We start from the raw sequence: 20,505 nt of genomic DNA, 5'->3' as shown, positions 1-20,505 counted from the left end.
GAGAGTGGACATTGAGTTCGGAGGGATATAGAGTGTGTCCCAGTGATCATCTGGTGTCACATATCTTCTTTGCTCTCATTCTACTGCAGTCCCACCTCCTCTTAATGGTAAGTCTCAGTTGCTTGTTCCAGGAAGGTGAGCCCTTTCCTTCCCCACTGGTCTCTTAGCACAAGAAACTTAAAGTGGCTGGGCAGCCGAAAGTTTAACTGGATTACTGCATCCCTGATAGAAGGAACCTTCTAGGGATCAAGACCTCTAGACTCCTTGAGCTGAGGTCATGGGGAGTAATGATAAGCAGAGCCACTCCTACCTCCACCCCTCAGTCCCCAGACCCATGTATTCCCCCTTAATTGGGACACAGCACCATAAAATGGTCAACGACGTAGGCTCTAAATTATGTCCTGGAGGCTGGTGTTCCGTCTTCACAGGGCATTATTTCTGAGCTGTATCTCAGTTGTACTTTCAAAAGGCCATTCTATCACCCTGGGAGGCCAGCAGCTTCTGAGTACTGCAATATGCCATGGGCCAGGGATCCTGTGATCATATATCCATAGCCATACCTCTTTCATTGGCCCTTTGGTCTCATACAACATTATGTGAGATTCTGTTTCAGTGTATCAAACATTCTGTCTATAGTCAAGCAAATTCATGCATGGAACATGTGTTCATTTTAGTTTGCTGCCCTAATCAGTTTGGAAGGGTTATGGTGTATTCAATTTCCCAACAAGTTCATGTTGCTTTCCTGGAAGGATGGGGCCATGTAAGGAACCCAGCGTTGGTCTCTGTTGCTGGTACATTGATATTTGGCAGCAGCAGTAGCTAGAGCGGTTTCTTTCTTTCTTTTTAAAGATTTTATTTATTTGTCAGAGAGAGAGAGAGTACAAGGAGGCAGAATGGCAGGCACAGGCAGAGAGAGAAGCAGGCTCCCTGCTGAGGAAGGAGCCCGACGTGGGACTCGAGCCCAGGACCCAAGCCAAAGGCAGTGGCTCAACTGACTGAGCCACCCAGGTGTCCCTACTAGAGCGGTTTCTTGCTGAGTGGGAGCTTATGCTGTTGGGCTCATGCACAGCTTCCCTTCCTGCTCTGTTCGTGCCAGTACCGGGGTGGATGGTGGTAGAGTCTAGCTGACAACAACCCGTAAAATTCTGCCTACTTGATTGTTTGGTGTCCTTTCCATGGTGGGTGACCTTTGATGGCTGTTAGCATGGAGAAAGAGCTTCATACGTCATGCACAGCCCCATAGATTCATCTGCCCACCTCTTTCCCAGATCCCTTTGTCCCTAACCTTCTGTTCTTTCTTCTTCCAGACCCTTGACCAATGAATCAAGCCAATCACACCTGCCTTTGAGTCACTATATAGTCTAATTTCAGGCCATTTTTCTCTGTACACCATCTAAAGGATTTCCCTTCACTGTTACCTTCAGAACCACCACTTTCCCCCACCCCTCACTGAGTGGGGCTGTGTGCAGCCACGGTCCATTTTCACTTTGCACCCACATACTGAGCTGACTCATCTGTGACCTACACCCAGCCTTTTCCCTTTGTCATCTCCTGGCCATAACTGATCCCCCATGTGGTCCTTGATGTGAACTGAGGGAGGGGTACATGGGAGTCTGAGCCTCCTACTCATGAAGCTTACTTATGCCTGCATGCTCAGCCCAGGCTTGATTCTGGATATGCTGCCTCCATCTTATGATGGGGGAGCTCTGAGCCCAAATGTCTTTGGACTTGGTGAGTCTGACAGACCTAGCCTGGGATGGAGCATTTTGACTTCACAGTCACTTAATGTCCCATAACCAAGGGCTCTGTGTCTACCGGAGCTCAGTAGAACACAGGTTGCTGTTTTTTGAATGAGATACACAGTCCTCTGTTCTAGAGGATACGGCCTTGATCCAGAATATTAGGGAACTGCTTTGTGACTCTTCTCAGGGTTTGCCATAAACTCCATCCAGTGTCTTTTCCCATCATGGTGCCTATGATGGGTCACTTGCACCATAGCCAGGCTTGACTGAAAGCTGACAGTCTTCTTTGTCAGTAAGTAAATGGGTGTCTTCAAGCATGGGACACACTATCTCCAGACCCTGAAAAGGTCTGCCAGGTTGCGGTTGGCAGCCTCTAAGGTGGTCCCCCATGACCCCTGCCTCCTGGCACTCCCTCCTTCATGTATTATCCCCTTAAGTGTAGACTGGACCTAGTGGTTTCCTGCTAATCCATAGAAAATAGCAGATGGATGGGATGGCCCATCCAAGGTTAGAGCCCAGAAAGGCTACGGCTTCCATGTAAGACTCCCTGGTGCCTTGTCACTCTCTCTCCCTGTCTTCCTCCCTCCCTCCCTCCTGTCACTAGCTGCTATGTGGAGAGGACAAACAGGACACAGGGAAAGGTACAAAGGCCTGCTAACAACTGCACAGTTGAGCTTGGGAAAGGATCTCCTAAAGGCTGCAAAAGTCATGACAATGAGCTTGAACAGATGTTCCAGTTTCAGCTAAACCTCGAGATGCCTAGAGTGCTGACCAGTCTGGCCTTGCAGCCTTGTGAGACTCTCAGGGTCCCATTCTTTCTAATCAGGCCTCGATCTTGGCACAGAGGATCTGCTGGAGTTGAGGATTCAATCTTCTTGGGAGTCCTGTTCCTCCTATAATTAAGTGCCAGGCCCGATCCTTCATTTTCTCTGCCCTCCAGTGCAGGAGATGAGAGTCTCTCTATATGCTGCCGAAGATGGCCTCAAGCTCTTCCACTCTGCCCTATATTGGTGATTAATCATTCTGGGGCTTTCAGTGTCTTTCTCCAGCGAATCAATCCCCTGCCACCCCCAGAAACAGCCCTCTCATTCAATATTCTTTACAAATAGTACTTACCAGAACCTCCGAAACGCTTGAGATGCTGCACCCCCCAGGCGCCAGTGTTCACCTGTGTCCTATCCCAGGTCACCAGCCGTGAAAGTTTGGGCAACTGCACTCCAGCCATGTGCCAGAGCTCTCTGTGCACCACCTGCCATCAGCAATGGGGTCCTCAGAGCCAGTCAGCTAGCAAGCAGTTCTGCTCCCAAATCCCAGTTTTGAGACTGCTTTCCTAGACCAACCACCTGTTGTAGGTCAGGTTTCCTGGGAAACAGACTTTGAAGCAGAGATTTGCATGCAGGCAGTTTTTTGAGGGGTAGTTTTGGGAACAACACCTGCGAGGAAAAGGAAAGGAAGCTGGAGTGGGCAGAGAGAGAAGTTGGTCTCTGATGCAGTCACAACAGGGACCTCAGGAGATTTTGTGGGGAGATTAGAAGCTGGCATGCCCGCTTAGAGTTGTCTCATCAAGGTGAGGCTGGCCAGGGCCAGCCCTGCCGACTGCCTCTGTGCAGAAAGCAGGCTTCCTCAGGGAGGGGACATGGCCTTGAGCAGTGCTGCTTCCTTTGGTCAAGGTCAGTTCTGGGGGGAACTCCGTATGAGCAGCCAGTGGCCATCACTCCTGCAGTTGGGGATTAAGTGTCTCCCTCTTGAAGGGGGATGGTCATGCACACGACCACATCCATTCCAGAAGGTACTGGGTAAAAGGCAAAGGGTTGCTACCTCCTGCTTACAGATGAGGAAAACTGAGGCACAGAACAGTTAAGGAACTTGTTCAGCCAGGAATTAACAGAGCCAGAGCCCGTGATCTTAATCACCATGCTCTATGCCATTCTAGGAGGAGGAGGAGGAGGAGGAGGAGGGAGAGAATCCTTCCCCCATTCCTGGGATCATGGCCAAGTCAAGTTAGAAATGCAAAATCTGCTTTTGATATTCCCCAGTCTCCATTTTGGTGTCTTTTCCTCACTTTTCAAGAGTGTCTTTCACAGACCTTGAAGTCATGGGAAGAGCATTCCAGGCTCGGGAGTGGAGGAAGTGGTGTTGTCCGGGTGGGTGTAGGTATGACCCACAGGGAGGCAATCAATAGGCCAATCTGGCTATTTAGGAGAAAAGAAGTCTGTGTAGGCAAGCAGGGAGTGAGAAAGGGCTAAAGGTGACCCAGAGGTCTTGATAGTCAAGCTGAGGCATTTGAACATCACTTTGTAAAGTGGCCAGGGAAGGGTGAGTCTGAGCAGAGGCGGGTGGATGAGAATGCTGTGCAAAGGGTTTAATGTGTCCCCAGGGCCAAGGATGAATGGGCAGGAACAGAGAGACTGGAGGGAAATGTGCTAGGAGGCTGTGAAGAAGGGCTCTCTGAGGAGGCCAGAGAGAGCAGAGACGGGGAGGGTGGAAAGGAAAGGCAGCAGGGTAGGCGTCATGAAGGAAGAATGTCAGGACACCATATGTGTTAGATGCGACGCTCTTGGACAAGATCAGCAAGGACCATAGGACTTTAGGCACAGTAAGTAAGGGGTCCTAGAGCCAAGCTCCAGAAAGGCAGAAGCTCTTCAGGCTTCCCATGGAAAAGGCCACGGAAATCCCTTACCCACGTGGAAGCCTGAGTGCCCACACAGGAGAGACACCAAGAGCACAGGAGGCGTGTGGGCAGGCGAGAGAATATTTGTCAATCTGGGAAGCATTTTCTTTAACGATAAATACGGTGCTCGCTCTGTGCCAGGCACTGTTCTCTCTGCGAATAGCAACTCGCTTAATTACTTGTGGTCATTACAGCTCTGTAAGGTCTGTATGCCACTGCCATCTCCGTTTTACAGATGAGAACACCGAGGTACAGAGAGGTGAAGTCATGCGTCCAAACCTACCCAGGAAACGGAGGCACCGGGATTCAAACCCTCGCCCTGCCTCCACATCCCGTGTTAGGTTATTCTGTGGTCACGACACTTCATGGTTAACCATGATAAAAGCTGACGTGGGGATAAAAGAGACAATCACCGATTTACTGATAGGCACCATGAAACTCTTAAAATCCCCAGGATTTCTTGGTTTTTGTTTTAAAGCTGACCACTTCCCCACTTCTATTCAGTGAGCTTATCTTCCCTCCTCTATCAGATCTTCAATTCACGAATACGTTTTGGGAAGCCGTGCCCATAGAGCTGTCCCAGGTAGCTAATGAGTCTGGACAACCTGCTGTGATTGCGTAGGTCGGCCATGACAGAAACGGTCCAGATTAATTGCCATAGTTATTTATTCTTTCACCAAGTGCTTAATCTGTTTATACCAGGAAACACCTACCCCATGCCCAGTACGCCGGCGCCCTGGGGTGAATGTTAGAAATACGGGCACGAATAAAGGCATGGATCCTGACCTCTGAGGCGTCGGGAGCCTTCTGTTGCCTCCCTGAGCTCCCCAAACCAGAACTCTAAGAGCAGCCAACAGCTAGTGATGCAGAAATGCACTCTGCGGCTGTTGGAAGCGGTGAGGGGTGGAGGTTTGCTGGATGAGTACAAGGAGATTCGGAGTAGTTGCTCTGTAAGGGGATGGGATGTGAGCCAGTGCCTTGCCTTGATACTGTTCCTTCCACGCTGACCCTCAGATGCTTATCAGCTCTTTTCCCAAAGTCTTGGAAGAAGCTCAGGGGGCCCATTGTATTGATATTTTGCTGTATCAATGAAAGAGGTGACTTGCTTAATGTGGGTAGAATTCTCGGACCTCCAATTGCATCAATTTCAGTTCTATAAAAGGTGTTTGATAGCTAAAAGAATACATACAGTGTATATCTAGCTACAAAGTATAATAATAAAAGGAACATTTGTAAACTGCCCAGTGCAATAATGTTTCCAGTTCTGTTAGCTTCCTGCAAGCTCCTCCTCAGTCCTGCCCTTTGCCCCTACCTCAGAGGTACCCACTGTCCTGAATTTTGTGTTTATCATTCCCTTTCTTCTTTTTTTTTTTCAATAAACTCTTTAAAAAAAGATTTTATTTATTTGACAGAGATCACAGACAGAGATCATGAATGAAACCATTTTTTTTTTCTTCTTGTTCTTTAAATCTTTAAGATTTAAGAGAAGTAGGCAGAGAGAGAGGGGGAAGCAGGCTCCCTGCTGATCAGGGAACCCAATGCAGGGCTTGATCCCAGGACCCTGGGATCATGACCTGAGCCGAAAGCAGAGGCTTACCCCACTGAGCCATCCAGGAGCCCCTATCATTCCCTTTCTTCTTAAGATTGTTTCATCACATGATGCACCCCTTAACAATGTAATGTTTAGCATTGCTTGATCTATTTAGCTTTTTTTTTTTAAATTTTTTTTAAGATTTTATTTTTTTGAGAGAGAGGGAGAGCACATGAGCAGGGAGAAGGGGCAGAGAGAGAAGCAGGTTCCCTGCTGAGCAGGGAGCCCAACATGGGGCTTGATCCAAGAACCACGGGATCATGACTTGAGGTGAAGGCAGACGCTTAACCAGCTGAGCCACCCAGGCACCTGAATTATTTAGCTTTTATTTTATTTATTTTTAAAATTTTTAGCTTTTAGAAAATGGTTTTATTCAGGGTGCCTGGGTGGCTCAGTCGGTTAAACATCTGCCTTGAGCTCAGGTCATGATCCTCAGATTCCGGGATCAATTCCCGTGTGGGCTCCCTGCTCAATGGAGAGCCTCTCCTCCCCACTGGAGCGCTCAGTCACTACGTTTGTCACTCTCTCTCTCTCTCAAATAAATATGTAAAATTTTTATTAAAACAATGGTTTCAGGGCGCCTGGGTGACTTACTGGGTTAAGCCTCTGCCTTTGGCTCAGGTCATGATCCCAAGGTCCTGGGCTGGAGCCCGGCATCGGGCTCCCTGATCAGCAGGGAGCCTGCTTCCCCCACCCCCCACCCCCCGCCGCCTTCTGCTTCTCGGCCTGCTGTGATCTCTCTCTGTTCCAATAAATAAATAAAATCTTTAAAAAAAAAAAAAGAAAGAAATGGTTTCATTCAGCATAGAGCTGACTGTGATTTGCTTTGTCCACTCTGCATTGTATTTCTAAGATTCATCCAAATAGCTCATTTTCACAGCTGTTTATTAATTCATTCAATAAACATTGATTGGGCCCCTGTAATATTCTATTAGGTGAATATATCACAATTTATTTGTTTAGCTTCCTATTGATGGATGTTTGGATGGTTTTTTTTTTTTTTTTTGGCTTCTCTGAAGCACGCTACTGGGAATATTCTTTCACGTAGCTCCTGACACACCTGTGGACGGATTTCTCGAGAGCACGGCTTTCCTAACTGAGATTCATGATCTTTAGTGGGCTGTGAAATCAATTTAATAGATTCAACCATGATTTTTTTTTTTTTTTTTTTTTAACGAAAGAGAGCTATAACGACGTTAGTGCATTTCATGTGAAGTATTGCTTCGTGAAACTTCCTTTTCGGTTAGGTTTGTGGGTCCCAGGCTGTGCTATGAAGAGTTTTCTCACTATGGTTTTTAGAAAAGTTTGGAAGCCTTTACTCCAGGATGGTGCTTCTTGAACTATCTGTGGGTAGAGTGGAACTTGTTTTCCTATCTGTGCCAGACTGATACTTACGTAAAATACCATGAACATGATTCCCTGGAAAATGAAATGTTATTATATGCAAAGACATATATTTCAGTAAATATGTTGTGGCCGTTAATTAAAATAGACAAAAGATAGAAACAGCCCAACTGTTCACTGATGGATGGATGGATAAATGAAATGTGTGTATATTCAATGGACTATCATTCAGCCCTTAAAGAGGAAGGAAGTCCTGACACGTGCTACCACAAGGACGAAGCATGATGACATTAAATTAAGTGAAATAATCCAATCACAAAAGGACAAATAGTCTATGATTCCACTCCTGTGAGGTACCTCGAAGAGTCAAATTCACTGAGATAGAAAGTGGAATGGTTGCTGGGAGCTGAGAGGACAGGGAGAATGAGGAGTTGTTGTTCAATGGGTGTGGGATTTCTGTTGGGGAAGGTCATGAGAATGTTCCAGAGATGAATGGTGGTGGTGGTTGCACAACAGTGTGTATGGACTTAATGCCACTGAGCTACACACTTAAAAATGGTTTTAAATGGCCCATTAAAAAAAAAAAAAGATGTATTTATTTATTTTAGAGAAGAGAGAAAGCAGTTGGTGAGTCAGAGGGAGAGGGAGAATCTCAAGCAGACTTCCTGCTGAGCGCAGAGCCTGATGCAGGGCTCGATCCCAGGACCCCAAGATCATGCCCTGCGCTGAAATCAAGAGGCAGCCGCTTAACCGATTGAGCCACCCAGGTGCCCCTAAATGGTCAACTTCTATGTTACATCTATTTTACTATGATAAAAAATGTCTGAAACATAAATAGAAGTTGGCAACATCAAGTTGCTGTTGCATTTTCTAAATGCTGACTTTCAATTTTTGTACTTGTCTCATGAGGGCTTATCACAGATCATTTACTTCCTGGCACCAGTCTCTGGGCTGCACCTTGAGTGGCATTATTCCAGGGTATAAACCTAAGAACAGAGAAACCGACAGGCAGGCTAAGCACATGTTCATTTTACAAGATAATCCCCAATTGTTTTCTAAAGAGGGAAATAATTCACACTCCCCTGAGGAAGTGTACAAGTTTCCTGTGCCCCTCATCCATGCGGATACTTAGTATTGTCAGGATTCTTAACGCTTGCCAATCTGCTGAGTGCAAAAGAGTATCTCATTTTGGTCCTAATTTGCATTTCCCTGATTATTCGTAAATTCAAGCACCTTTTTACTTGACTTGTATTGACAAGTTGTGTTTTTTTTTTCTTTCTTTTCTTTCTGAGATGCCTTGTTTAAGCCCGTTGCTGATTTTTCTGTTGGGTTTTCGGTATTTTTGTTATTGGTTTGTAAGTGTTTGTAGTCAATGCACATTTATTGAGAACCTGCTATGTGCTCTCTTCTGTATGCTGGGAATGCAGCCATGAACACAAGAGATCAAAATTCCTGGTCTCCTTTCAGAGTTTACAGTCTGGTGAGGAGAAGGGGAGATAGGCAATTAAATTATTTAGTCTCATATATAGTATGTATGGTAATGATAAATGTTACAGCTAAAAATAATGCAGGAAAGGCCAATAGGCAGGGCCAGGAGTGGTGGTGAACTTGCAGTTTTTAAAACAGTGGTCAGGGAAGGTTTTATTAAAAACATGACATTTGAGTAAAAGTTCTGAAAGAGACAAGGAAATGAGCATGCAGACAGCTATAGGAAAAGTTTCTTATATATTAATTGGTCAGTTAATGCATTACAGACATCTTCTCCCATTTTGTGGCTTGCCTTCTCACTTTCTTTAAAATATCTATATATATCTTTTTTGGGGGGGAAGGACAGAGGGAAAGGGAAAGAGAATCTTAAACAGGCTCCATGCCCAACTCAGAGCATGACCTGGGGCTCAATCTCACGACCCTGAGATCATTGACCTGAGCTGAAGTTAAGAGTTGACACTTAACCAACTGAGCCACCTAGATGCCCCATTTAAGATATATTTTGATGAAAATATATTCTAATATGTCAGTCTTTTGTTTTATGATTAACATATTTTTTTACCTTGTATAAAAAGTCCTTCTCTTTTTGATTTCTTAAAGAAATTCTATGTTTTCTTCTAAAAATTTAAAAGTGTTACCTTGTATGTTTTGCTTTTAATTTACACAGAATTCATTTAGGATATGGTGTGAGATAGAGGTACATCTTCTTTCCCCTCTCCCCACATGAACAATAAATTATGGGCACCATTTAATAGATAATTCATCCTGTCTCTGGTGGTCTGCTGTGTCATCTGTCATAAGTCAAGTTTCCATAGGGTATTCCAAGGTTTCAAGTAGATCTGCTTTGGAGTATTTTGTTCCATTCCTTTGAAGAATTTGTCTGTCCCTATATCTATACCACACTATATTCCTTACTTTATATTATGTTTTTATATATAGTAGAAAAGTTCTCTACACCTTATTTTCTATTCAAGAATATCTTGACTAGTTCTAGGACTCTACCCTTCCATATAAGTTTTAGAATTATCTTGTCAAGTAACTTGAAAACATCTCTTGAGATAAGGACTTGAGTTGACTCAATAGATCAGCTGGAAGAGAATTGACATCATTTTTACATTATGACTTTTTATCCATGAATATGGTTCATCTCTCCATTTACTTAACTCTTATCTAATGCCTTTCAATAAAGTTCGTTTTTTTTTTTATAAAGGTCTTCCACACCTTACATCATGTTTATTCCCAAGTACCTTAATTTTGGTTGCTATTATAATTAGCATCTTTTGAAATTATGCCTTCTGTTTATTGTTGGAGTTTAGAAATGCAATTGATTCATATTATCCACCCACCTTGTTAAACTTTAAAAAATTAACTCCAGTAACTTATCTATAAAATCTTTTGTGTTTTCTAGTAAACAACTATATTACCTATAATAATGTCAGTCTTGTTTTTTGTTTTCCAAAACTTACACATTTTAATTTTTTTTCTTTTCTTACTGTACTGGATAGGACCTCAAGTACAATGCTGGAAAGAAGACTTGCAGACATTTTTGTCTTGTTCCTGATTTTTAAAGAATTCTTCTAACAATTCATCTTCAAGAATGATGTTTGAAGAATGATGTTTGCTGTACTTATTTGTTAAAAAAAAATTCTATCAGGTAGAAAGTTTCATTATGAATTGGTGCTTAATTTTAGCAAATGTTTTTTCTACAATTATTTAGATAATCATAAAGTTTTCCTTCTTTATCCGTTAATGTGGTGAATTACATTAATAGCTTTCCCAATGTTAAATCACTCTTGCATTCTTAGGATCAGCCTAGCTTGATCATAATGTATTATATGTTTTATACATTGCTGAACTCAATTTCTAGGACAACCCCTCTTCTCATGAACCCCTTCTCTTTTGCACACCATACTCAGTAGTCAAATCCTTGGTGAAGCCTCTTTCCTTTCCCCACCTCCTCACCCCTTGCAGTCAGTCTTCCATCCTCTGTGCTCTTCAGATGTGCCTTTAAAACCATCGCTTTAACCGGAAATACTTCTGTGTATGTTTTCCAAGGTCAGGACATACTCTCACAGGGCTGCAGTAGAATTGTCATAGTCAGGATTTTTAATTTGGGTACAAATCCATTATCGAATGCACGGTTCATTTAAAAATCACATCCATTATCCCTGTCTTTAACTTTATTGTAACATTTGTCACATGGTTTTACAGATCTGTGTTCACATTCACCTGCCTCCTGTGCTCTCGCAGGCACGCGGTAACCCTGTGGGTTCGGGCTTATAGCTTTCATCCCCGGCTCCAAGGAGGAGCCTTGTCAGTTTTTATCCTCTCTGTATGTGTGTGTGTGTGTGTGTGTGTGTGCATGCATGTACGTGTTTAATTAGTTCTCAAAGTTACATGGCTTGTCTTCAGTTCCTCTGGTCTTCCCATGTTCTTCCTGTCCATTCCCCAGATGGGGCTTCCTCCTATAGACCTGTGTCTTCTTGCTCTCTCTCTCTCTCTCTCTCATTCTCAACACTTACACTAACTTCATTCCTGAGCCTTCACTTATACTAACTAGCAAATGACTCATGGTGGCTTGCAGTATCCCTCTTCTTAGGGGTAGTTACTGAGGGATAGGAAAAAAACCCCAAACAAACGCTACACCCCCCCTGTCCTAAAGGACCTCCGATTCCTGCGTCCTGTGTGGTTTTGTTTCTCACGCAGAGGCTGACTATGTGCCTTGCCTGCCGTCTGTACTAGGTGACCACCAGTTTGGGGAATGAATGCTAGCCTGCAAAGGTGGTCCCTGAGAGGAAGCGCCCAGGGTGCCACCTGGCAAGCCCCACCGTGGGGCCAGCCGGGTCCAGTGGCTGGACACGACGTTCCCAACCAGGGTATTCCATTACTTCCCTTTAGCTCACTTAAAGCCAACAGGCCATTCTGAGAAGCAGGTCAGACTAAAAACTTGGACTGCCCGTTTTATGAAGTAAAGTCAGTCAATCAATCTATCTTAATCAATTACCAAGAGACCAAGGAGAGAAATTGAAAAAAAGATGGAACCACTCCTTCTGAGGGTTGTCACTATTTTAAAATGCCTTTAAAAAAAAAAAAAAGATTTTATTTATTTATTTGAGAGAGAGAGAAAGCAAGATAGGGAGGGAGGGAGGGAGAAGCAGGCTCCCCGCAGAGCCGGGAGCCGGATGCCAGACTGGATCCCGGGGCTCCAGCATCGTGACCTGAGCTGAAGGCAGTCGCCCAACCAACTGAGCCACTCAGGTGCCCTAAAATGCCTGACTTTTTAGCTGTCATCATTTATCCTTTAAATGCTTGGAGCTATGTGGGGAGAACATTCTCTAGGATCTGTAGTCAGGTTCCCTGCCCTCTGTATGCTTATCACTTCTGCCTTGTGCCTTAGTTAGCTCCCGTGATTCTTTGAGTCTATCCTCCCATTGTTTTTATGTTTATTTAGTTGCACTATTTAGTTTATTTAGTTGCACTGGGATGCTAAATCTCCAGGGAACATCAGTGATAGGCAGGACAATGCAACAAACTTGTAACGGGGTCCTTGGAATAAAAGCTTGACCAGGTTTCTAGGTTTTTCCACGTCTGTTGCTTTTGGTCAGTCTCCCCTAGGGTTCTGTGCGCTCTCAAGAAGGAGCTATCCTTCACCTGCTCTCTCACATGTCCAAGCTCTAGACTCTCCCCTGAATCTACATTTTAACCTTTGAACTCCTGAACCAATTCCTGTTCTGGGAGGCTTTTCAGGATGAGGACCTCTTTTTCCCAGTTTGGCCCAAATGACTTGTTCTCAGTGGGAAGCAGACAAAAACCTTGTCTTCTATCCTTTTCTGGGTGTCAGGACCCAAGCATTTCTCAGGCATTTTTAGGGCTTTATAAAAAACCATGTATAGGCAGAACATTCCAGAGGCTGGTGGAGGCTGAAACTCTGCCCAGATCTCACCTTCCTCTGTCTACAGTGATGGGGAGCGAACCCCTTTTGAGCTAGCAGTTAATCCTGCTACAGCTGGTTTTGGACAAATAAGCCTGGGTCACCCAATCCCCTGCAAGGCTCCAGGGGAAAGCCTGTGAGGGCCTGCGTCCCCAGGATCACTCTGAAATGGGACTGGTTTCTCGAGATCATTAGTGCTCCTCTGTCATGGCCCCAGGTCAGACCCATCCCGGCTTATGTTATGACAGCTTGTGATATTTGTTGGCTCTGTTTTTTCTCCTCGAATTGTCATCCTGTCTTCCTGAAGTGGAGGAGGAGGAGTGAAGGTATGAAAGAGGACAGAGGAAAAGACTCCGGTGGGAGATCATTGTCCTGCACGGCCCAGAGAGGGACTGCTCCCCACTGGTATCTCCAATCTCCTGGGCACTTCTACCGCCCTGAGGCTTTGGCCCGTTCCCCTGGGGAGGTGGATTTTTCACAGTGACTCATCTTGTCCCTGACTTGGGGCTTTTAACACTCTCTTAATTCCAGCCATTGTTCCATTTCTTTTAATGTACCCTAAACAGCCCATCTTTTGCTTTGGTTCTTTTCACCTTGCTGGTGCTTGTAGATGGAATGATCGTTCTTGATTTATGAGTTAGCTAAGCTCTATAATTATTTCTTCATCTTTACTCATGGCTTCTTCCATCCCTTAATCACTCTTGTTTTTCCCTAGACTGTCACTTTCTTTATCCTTGTCTGATAATGAGGCAGCCGCTGCCGCGTCCGGTTCCTGTTCTGAGGACTGCGCGTCTGAAGAGGGCAGCTAATGTGCCAGGACCCGCCTCTGCCCCTTCGTGTTATGAATCAGCTCTCCTGACCATTCAGCACTGAACACTTTCTTGATTTCAGCCCTTGTGTTTACTGAAAGTGCATCAACCACGCAGTACCATAGTCCATCTCCTTCTCTCTCTGTCGGTGGATGGAAGGGTTTGTTTTTGATCTATGAATGTATTTATTTACAGAGGCTTTCTGAAGAAGACTCTTCACCACGTCGATTTTAGATGCTTTTCTGAATTCATTGTTGCTGAGGGAAGGCAGGACCAGACGTCGTGAGGTAGAGGAGGCCACGCTGGATGGAATTTCTGGCAGCCAGGGTTCAAATCCCGACTCACCCCTCTCCCCCTTCCTAGCTAAGTGGTCTTGGGCAAGTCACTTAACACACTTAACTGGTAAGAGGCCTCACTCATCACATGGAACAGCCGTCACCCTGGCCATAGTGTGGTCGCAAGAGTGGGAGGAAATGGCGTGCAGGAGCCCAGCACAGAGCATATATCCAGTTCACATGCATCTTCAGGACACGTGCGAGGCTGTCTCTTTTTCCCGGTGATTCCCAGACTTGGGTAGCTTGTAGACTGGGAAGATCTCAGAATGTATTTTGATGAGCCTAAGTTTGCCAACTTTTTATTTTGCTAAAGTAGGACAGTATAAAAAAAAAAAGCAAAAAAACACAACTCACCTCCATCTATTTTCACTAACTCTCATAAAAGAATATTTGAAAACAAAAAGTAACAAGGACATGGTTTACGAGTGAGACGTGGAATACGTTTGGTGTTCCAGAAACCTCTCTGTATCTTTCCTGTTTCTCTAACCTCACCAGGGATGCACGAAAACTCGGTTCACAAATCAGCGTTTGGGAGCTGTCCCCTTCCAGGGCTCAGGCTCAGAAGGGTTTTCCAGATTAGGGTTTCCTGCTGTGGACATGGCACCCTGAGGTGGGGAGGAGGACAGGTGAGTATGAGGGAGCAGCTCATCTTCTGGTATGAAGTTTAAAGAAGCGCTGAAGTGTGATTGCCTAGTCCAGGGGACCTTGGCACAAGGAGAGACACCAGCAGGTGGGAGAAGTGGTTGTTATGATACAAAGTATGCGGGGAGGGTGGGGCAGAACATTTCATGTCTGAGTTCCAAGTAAAATAATGGCTGTATCTGCATTTTGGGTCTAAAAAAAAAAAAAAAACCCACAAACAGATGCAAGTAAACAATGAAAACTTGCCGAGTCTGGTGGCTGAAATGTGCTTGGACTCACGATGATTTCACTCTGACCCTGTTCCAAATCACTTGTGGGTTTTCTGACAGCCCCCCCTCCCCCCTGCCTCCAGAATACTTTAGGGTTGAAGCACTCCATATCTGGTCGAAGTGCAGAGGTGAATGGTTTTTGAGAAATTTGAGTTAACTCGGCTCAGCTGGTTTTGCTTAGGGGCGTGTGGAAAAATCCTTGTTCCTTTTCCTAAGAGAAAAAAAATCATACACACACACAGACACAGATATGCATATCATTCGGGGGTCTTTTTAAAGTTGGGTAAGCTTGGGTGCCTGGGTGGCTCAGTGGGTTAAAGCCTCTGCCTTCAGCTCAGGTCATGATCTCGGGATCCTGGGATCGAGCCCCCCATCAGGCTCTCTGCTCAGCATGGAGCCTGCTTCCCCCTCTCTCTCTGCCTGCCTCTCTGCCTACTTATGATCTCTGTCTGTCAAATAAATAAATAAAATCTTAAAAATACCAAAAAAGTTGGGTTAGCTCATACGCAGGTAAAAACCAGATAGAAAACCTTAGCAGACAACATCTGAACTTCAATGACTGACTGATGTCTGGAAGCAGGGGCGGAGCAGGCCCACGGCGTCTCTGTGTCCACGAGGGAGCACACTGCCCTGTGCTTGGGGCTGCTTCTGACCCCCCCCAGTACTGCTGACTTTGCAGAATGAAGATCAAGGCCACTTACTATGTGCTGGGTGCTCTGCGGGGCGCCTGGTTTGGATCATCTCCTTCAACCCTCACACAACCCTCTGAGCTAAGCATTTTAGAAGGCCCATTTTCCAGATGAGAAAACAGAGGCTTACATAGCTGTAGGCAAAGTTGTTCAAAGTTGCAGCAGAGCGGATGAGTGGCAGAGCTGGGATGGAAACGCAGGTCCTCCCCACTGGTGTTTCAGCCGCGAGAATGGTTAAGTTAGCTCCTAAAGTCTTTGGTCTGGCGTGAGTGGGAAGAAATGAACTTGAACTGTGCCTTCTGAGATAGCATTTGAGCAAGGAGGCATCGTCCCACCACATACGCGCACACGTACTCTTTAAACTCTCCAAAGAACTCCGAAAGCACATAGCATTTCTCCCCTTCCTTTGAGAAGGCAACCTCGGAAACTCTCTGGATAACTTAGCGGTATTAGCAAAAGCCTTAATGTGATTATGCTTTTTTGACCCAGAAACGGCCCCACTCGGAACTGGTCCTGGAACCAGTATGCTCCAGGTTTCTCCAGCCTGTGGGTACAAAGTGGGCGGCTCAAGTGTCGCCTCCTCCAGTGGTGGGGGGGTGCTGACCAGCCCTACTGACGTGTCTCCCCCGTTCTCCTCACCCCTCCCCATCTTCCTCCAAAGCACCCACCTCCGGGTGAAATGACAGCACAGAGCTGTCACGGAAGGGGCGTCCTGTGATAGCTGGGATTTTTCTGTTTTGCCCCTGCTTAATCCCCAGTGACTAATAGAGCGTCTGACTCACTGAAGGCCGCCACAAAGGTTCACGCAGGAGTGAGTGAGCTCGGTTGCATAAATATCTCAGATCTCAAAATTCTGCTTGTCGGGGAGCAGATCTGGGCTCTTACAAATGTCCCAGTCTCCCACTCTGCTAAGACTCCCCTTCCCATCTCCATAAGTTGGTCCTAGACATCGCTTACCATCCCGGCACTTAGGTGGAAGGGGACCCTCAGTCGTGTCCCTAAGACCAGAGTCTCAGATCCTGGTCTCTCTGACGGCCTCTGAGAGCCACTTCTGCCGCATCACCTGGACCTGCTGTCCCCCCGGAGCCCCTGGTGCTGTCTCCTCTTTGAGATATCACGTTGCTGCTGTTTGTGGCAGGACCAGAGAGAGGCTCACTCCTCAGCCGGCAGCCCACCCTAAGTGGCCCTGTGCAAACAAACCTCTGTCCATTTGCACCGGCAGTGAGGCACTCACATTTTTGCCAAGTTTTTTCGGGGGTGTTCTGCGGCAGAGTTGCCGGGGTCCCGACACTCTACAGCCCTTCTCCTGCGCCCCAGCAAGCAGACGTGGCACAAGCATCTCCAGCCTCCATGCCCAGCCTCCCGGGCTTGCGGACTGCAGGGGGAGCCTCCTCCTCTCTAAGCCCAGCCCCCGCAGCTGACTCCTTCAGCCTGTGAGATCCCTTCTGTCATCCAGCAGGAAGTCAGGCAGTGAGAAGGGCCCAGGGCAGGATCAGAATTAGAGTCTGTGGTTGGTGAAGGGGGTGAGAGGAGAGGCAGAGGCCCCACCCCCTGCCCTGAGAAGGCCCGCCCCAGGGCAGGGGCCTCCCTCCCTGCCTATTCCTTTCAAGGCAGGGTTTTTTCCCAGCAATCCGGACTCAGTTTTGTTGTTTTCTTTAAATCGACTTTATTGAGGTGTAATTTCCATACTGTAAAATGCACCCATTTTAAGCGCACCCTTCAGAGTTCTGACATACATATAAACCTGATAACCCGGATCTAGATAATTTCCACACCCTAAAAAGTTCTCTTAAGGGAACCTCCTACACTGTTGGTGGGAATGCAAGCTGGTGCAGCCACTCTGGAAAACAGCATGGAGGTTCCTCAAAATGTTGAACATAGAGCTACCCAGTGACCTGGCAATCACACTACTGGGTATTTACCCCAAAGATACAAATGTGGTGATCTGAAGGGGCACATGCACCTGAATGTTTATAACAGCAACGTCCACAATAGCCAAACTATGGAAAGAGCCTAGATGTCCATCAACAGATGAATGGATAAAAAAAGATGTGGTGTATAAATACACAATGGAATACTATGCAGCCATCAAAAATCCAAAAATCTTGCCATTTGCAACAACGTGAATGGCACTAGAGGCTATTATGCTAAGTGAAATAAGTCAATCAGAGAAAGACAATTATCATATGATCTCACTGATATGAAGAATTTGAGAAATAAGACAGAGGATCATAGGGGAAGGGAGGGGAAAAATGAAACAAGATGAAACCAGAGAGGGAGACAAACCATAAGAAACTCTTAATCTCAGGAAACAAACCGAGGGATGTTGGAGGGGAGGGGGCAGCAGGCATGGGGTGGTTGGGGATGGACATTGGGGTATGTACTATGGTGAGTGCTGTGAACTGTGTAAGACTGATGATTCACAGATCTGTACCCCTGAAACAAATAATACATTATATGTTAATAGTAAAAAAAAAAAAATCCTTTGAGATTGCAGCCAATCTCCCCCACCCATCCCACCCTGCCCCAAGTACTAGTTAGTTTTCTATCCGGTTAGTTTTACCTGTTCTGGATTTTCATACAAATGGAACCATATTGGGTGTACTCTTTTCTGACTGGTTTCTTTTACTTAGGATATTTTTGAGATGCTTGTACATTGTTATACACATCAATAGGTCATTTCTTTCCATGGCTCAGTGATATTTCATGGTCTGGATTTACCACAGTTTGTTTATACATCCACCTGATGATGGACACTGGGACTGTCCCAGTTTTGGGCTTTTGTAGATAAAACTGTTATGAATTTTTGGTACTAATATTTTTGGTGGACATGCTTTTTTTTTCTGCACCTGGAATTGCTAGTCATACAGACAATGAACATTTAACTTAATAGAAACTGCCTATTTTCCAAAGTGGCGACATAGGGAGGTTTGGTCAAAATCCTTTCACTGGCTTTATATAAGCCTTTATATAGGCTTTCTTATATAAAGAAAGCCTTTTTTTAAAAATATAGGTTCTGCCTTTTTTTTAATAATTCAAATGAAATCATCCAACAAATACACCCATTTATAAATTTTCAAGGATGTTCATTGCAGTCTTGTTTAGGAATTGTTTTTAAAAAATCCTGGAAATGATCCAAGTCAAAAACTAGCAGACCACCGATTCTAGGACTGGGGCAGGAAATACACAAGTATCCTTGGTAAGTCAAGGATCATTTTGTCGGGCCAGAAAGTAAGGATGCGCTCAAAGAAACAAACAAAGACTGCACCCACAGTGGTCACATTGCAGAGAAGAGGCACAGAAAGAACTGCCGATTGGCTAAAGGTGGAACAAAATAGAGTAGTATTGGATTATAACCCAGAGTATAAAATAACTATCCACAAGCCCATACTGATATAAGTGATTGAATAAGTAAATAAGTGGAGAAGAAGAGACCTATCTGTCATGCAGAAGAATTTCAAATAATTCATGTAGATACTTTGCCCCCAAGGCAGGGCAGCAGACTCCTCGCTCCAGAAATGTGGGCTTCACAGACTGACTTTCTTCCAAAGAGTAAGGCAGAGGAAAGGGGGAAAGGGGGAGAGAAACTGACAGTGGAAAAACACGACAAACCCAAGTCCAGCTGGTGGACCAAGGTCAACACCAGTAGTGATGAGTCATGTGGATAGTGTGTATCCTTAGTACAATGAGATGAAAATGGTAGTTTACTTCCATGGTCTTCCTTCTCAAAATATAATCTCAGTCGAATCATGAGAAAAACATTGCATAAATCCCAATTGAGATGCATTCTACAAAGGATCAGATTAGACTTCTCAAAACTGTCAAGATTGTTACAAACAAGGGAAGTCTGAGAACTGTCACAGTCCAGATGAGCCTAAGGAGACATGATGACAAAATGTAATATGGTGTCCTGAATGGGATCCTGTAACAGAAAAAAGATATTACATAAAAACCAAGGAAATCTGAATAAAGTGTGGATAATGATGTTATCAATGGACATTCACTAATTGTAAAAAATTGTTCCATACTAAGGTAAGATGTTAATAATAAGGGAAACTTATTTGAGTGTGAGGAATATGAGAGCTCTCTGTCCTATAAACTATAATCTGTGTATATTCCCAATTGTCTTGTCAATTAAAACCATTCAAAAATAAAAAGTTTGAGGCACCTGGGTGGCTCAGTGTGTTAAGCCTCTGCCTTCAGCTCAGGTCATGATCTCAGAATCCTGGGATCAAGCCCCATGTCGGGCTCTCTGCTCATCAGGGAGCCTGCTCACCCCTCTCTCTCTGCCTGCTGCTCTGCCTACTTGTGATCTCTCTCTCTGTATCAAACAAATAAATAAAATCTTAAAAAAAATAAAAGTTTATTTAACCTACCCTGCCCCCAATAGCGTACTACTTAAATAAATTATAGTAGTTTCATAAATTGGAGCATATGACAGCTTTTAACATAGATGCAATAGATAATTATGTGTAGATATAGAAAGATATTTTCAAAACGTGGGAGTGGGGAAAAAAGTCAGGACCAGAAGAGTATGGATGTCATAATCCCAATACAAAATACATATGTACTTGGGAACAGTGGAGAGCTCTAATTCAACCCTTAAGAGAAATTATCTCTAGATGGTAGCATTTCCAGTTGTTTACTTTTTTTTTTTTGCTTACTTATATTTTCTCATTTGTCCATGGTAGCTCAGTGTAAAAATATGATGCAATAGACAGAATTCAAGATGACCTCCAATGACCCTGTGTAATTTCTTTCTCCTGAGTGTGGGTGGGACGTGTGAATATGATGGCCACCATTCCTTTGAGAGGTTACATTATATGGCAAAGGTGAGGGGACTTTTTGCAGTTGTAATTCGAACCCCTAATCTGTTGACTTTGATTTAATCAAATGGAAGCTCATCTTGGGTGGGCCTGACCTAAACAGGTGAGGCTTTTAAAGTGTCTTGGACCATCCCTGAGACCAGAGAAGATCCTACTGGTCTTGAAGAA

At 44.9% G+C, this 20,505-nt stretch overlaps 1 long non-coding RNA gene across 2 annotated transcripts; it reads right to left on the bottom strand.

Annotated features, from left to right (window-relative positions):
* Positions 1-14,194: 14,194 nt before the first annotated feature.
* On the bottom strand, positions 14,195-16,959 carry LOC309872750. Of its 2 annotated transcripts, none has more exons than XR_014316106.1 (3): positions 16,469-16,959; positions 14,800-15,033; positions 14,195-14,516 (listed from the first exon to the last, which is right to left on the bottom strand). It is a non-coding gene; the product is annotated as an uncharacterized lncRNA (long non-coding RNA). The 2 variants fall into 2 exon arrangements; XR_014316107.1 differs by having other exon boundaries at positions 16,746-16,959.
* Between the last annotated feature and the right edge of the window lie 3,546 nt (positions 16,960-20,505).

This window comes from Mustela nivalis (assembly GCF_964662115.1).
Source record: "Mustela nivalis genome assembly, chromosome: 9".
Classification (NCBI taxonomy): domain Eukaryota; kingdom Metazoa; phylum Chordata; class Mammalia; order Carnivora; family Mustelidae; genus Mustela; species Mustela nivalis.
This window is presented reverse-complemented; position numbering and strand designations above follow the sequence as displayed.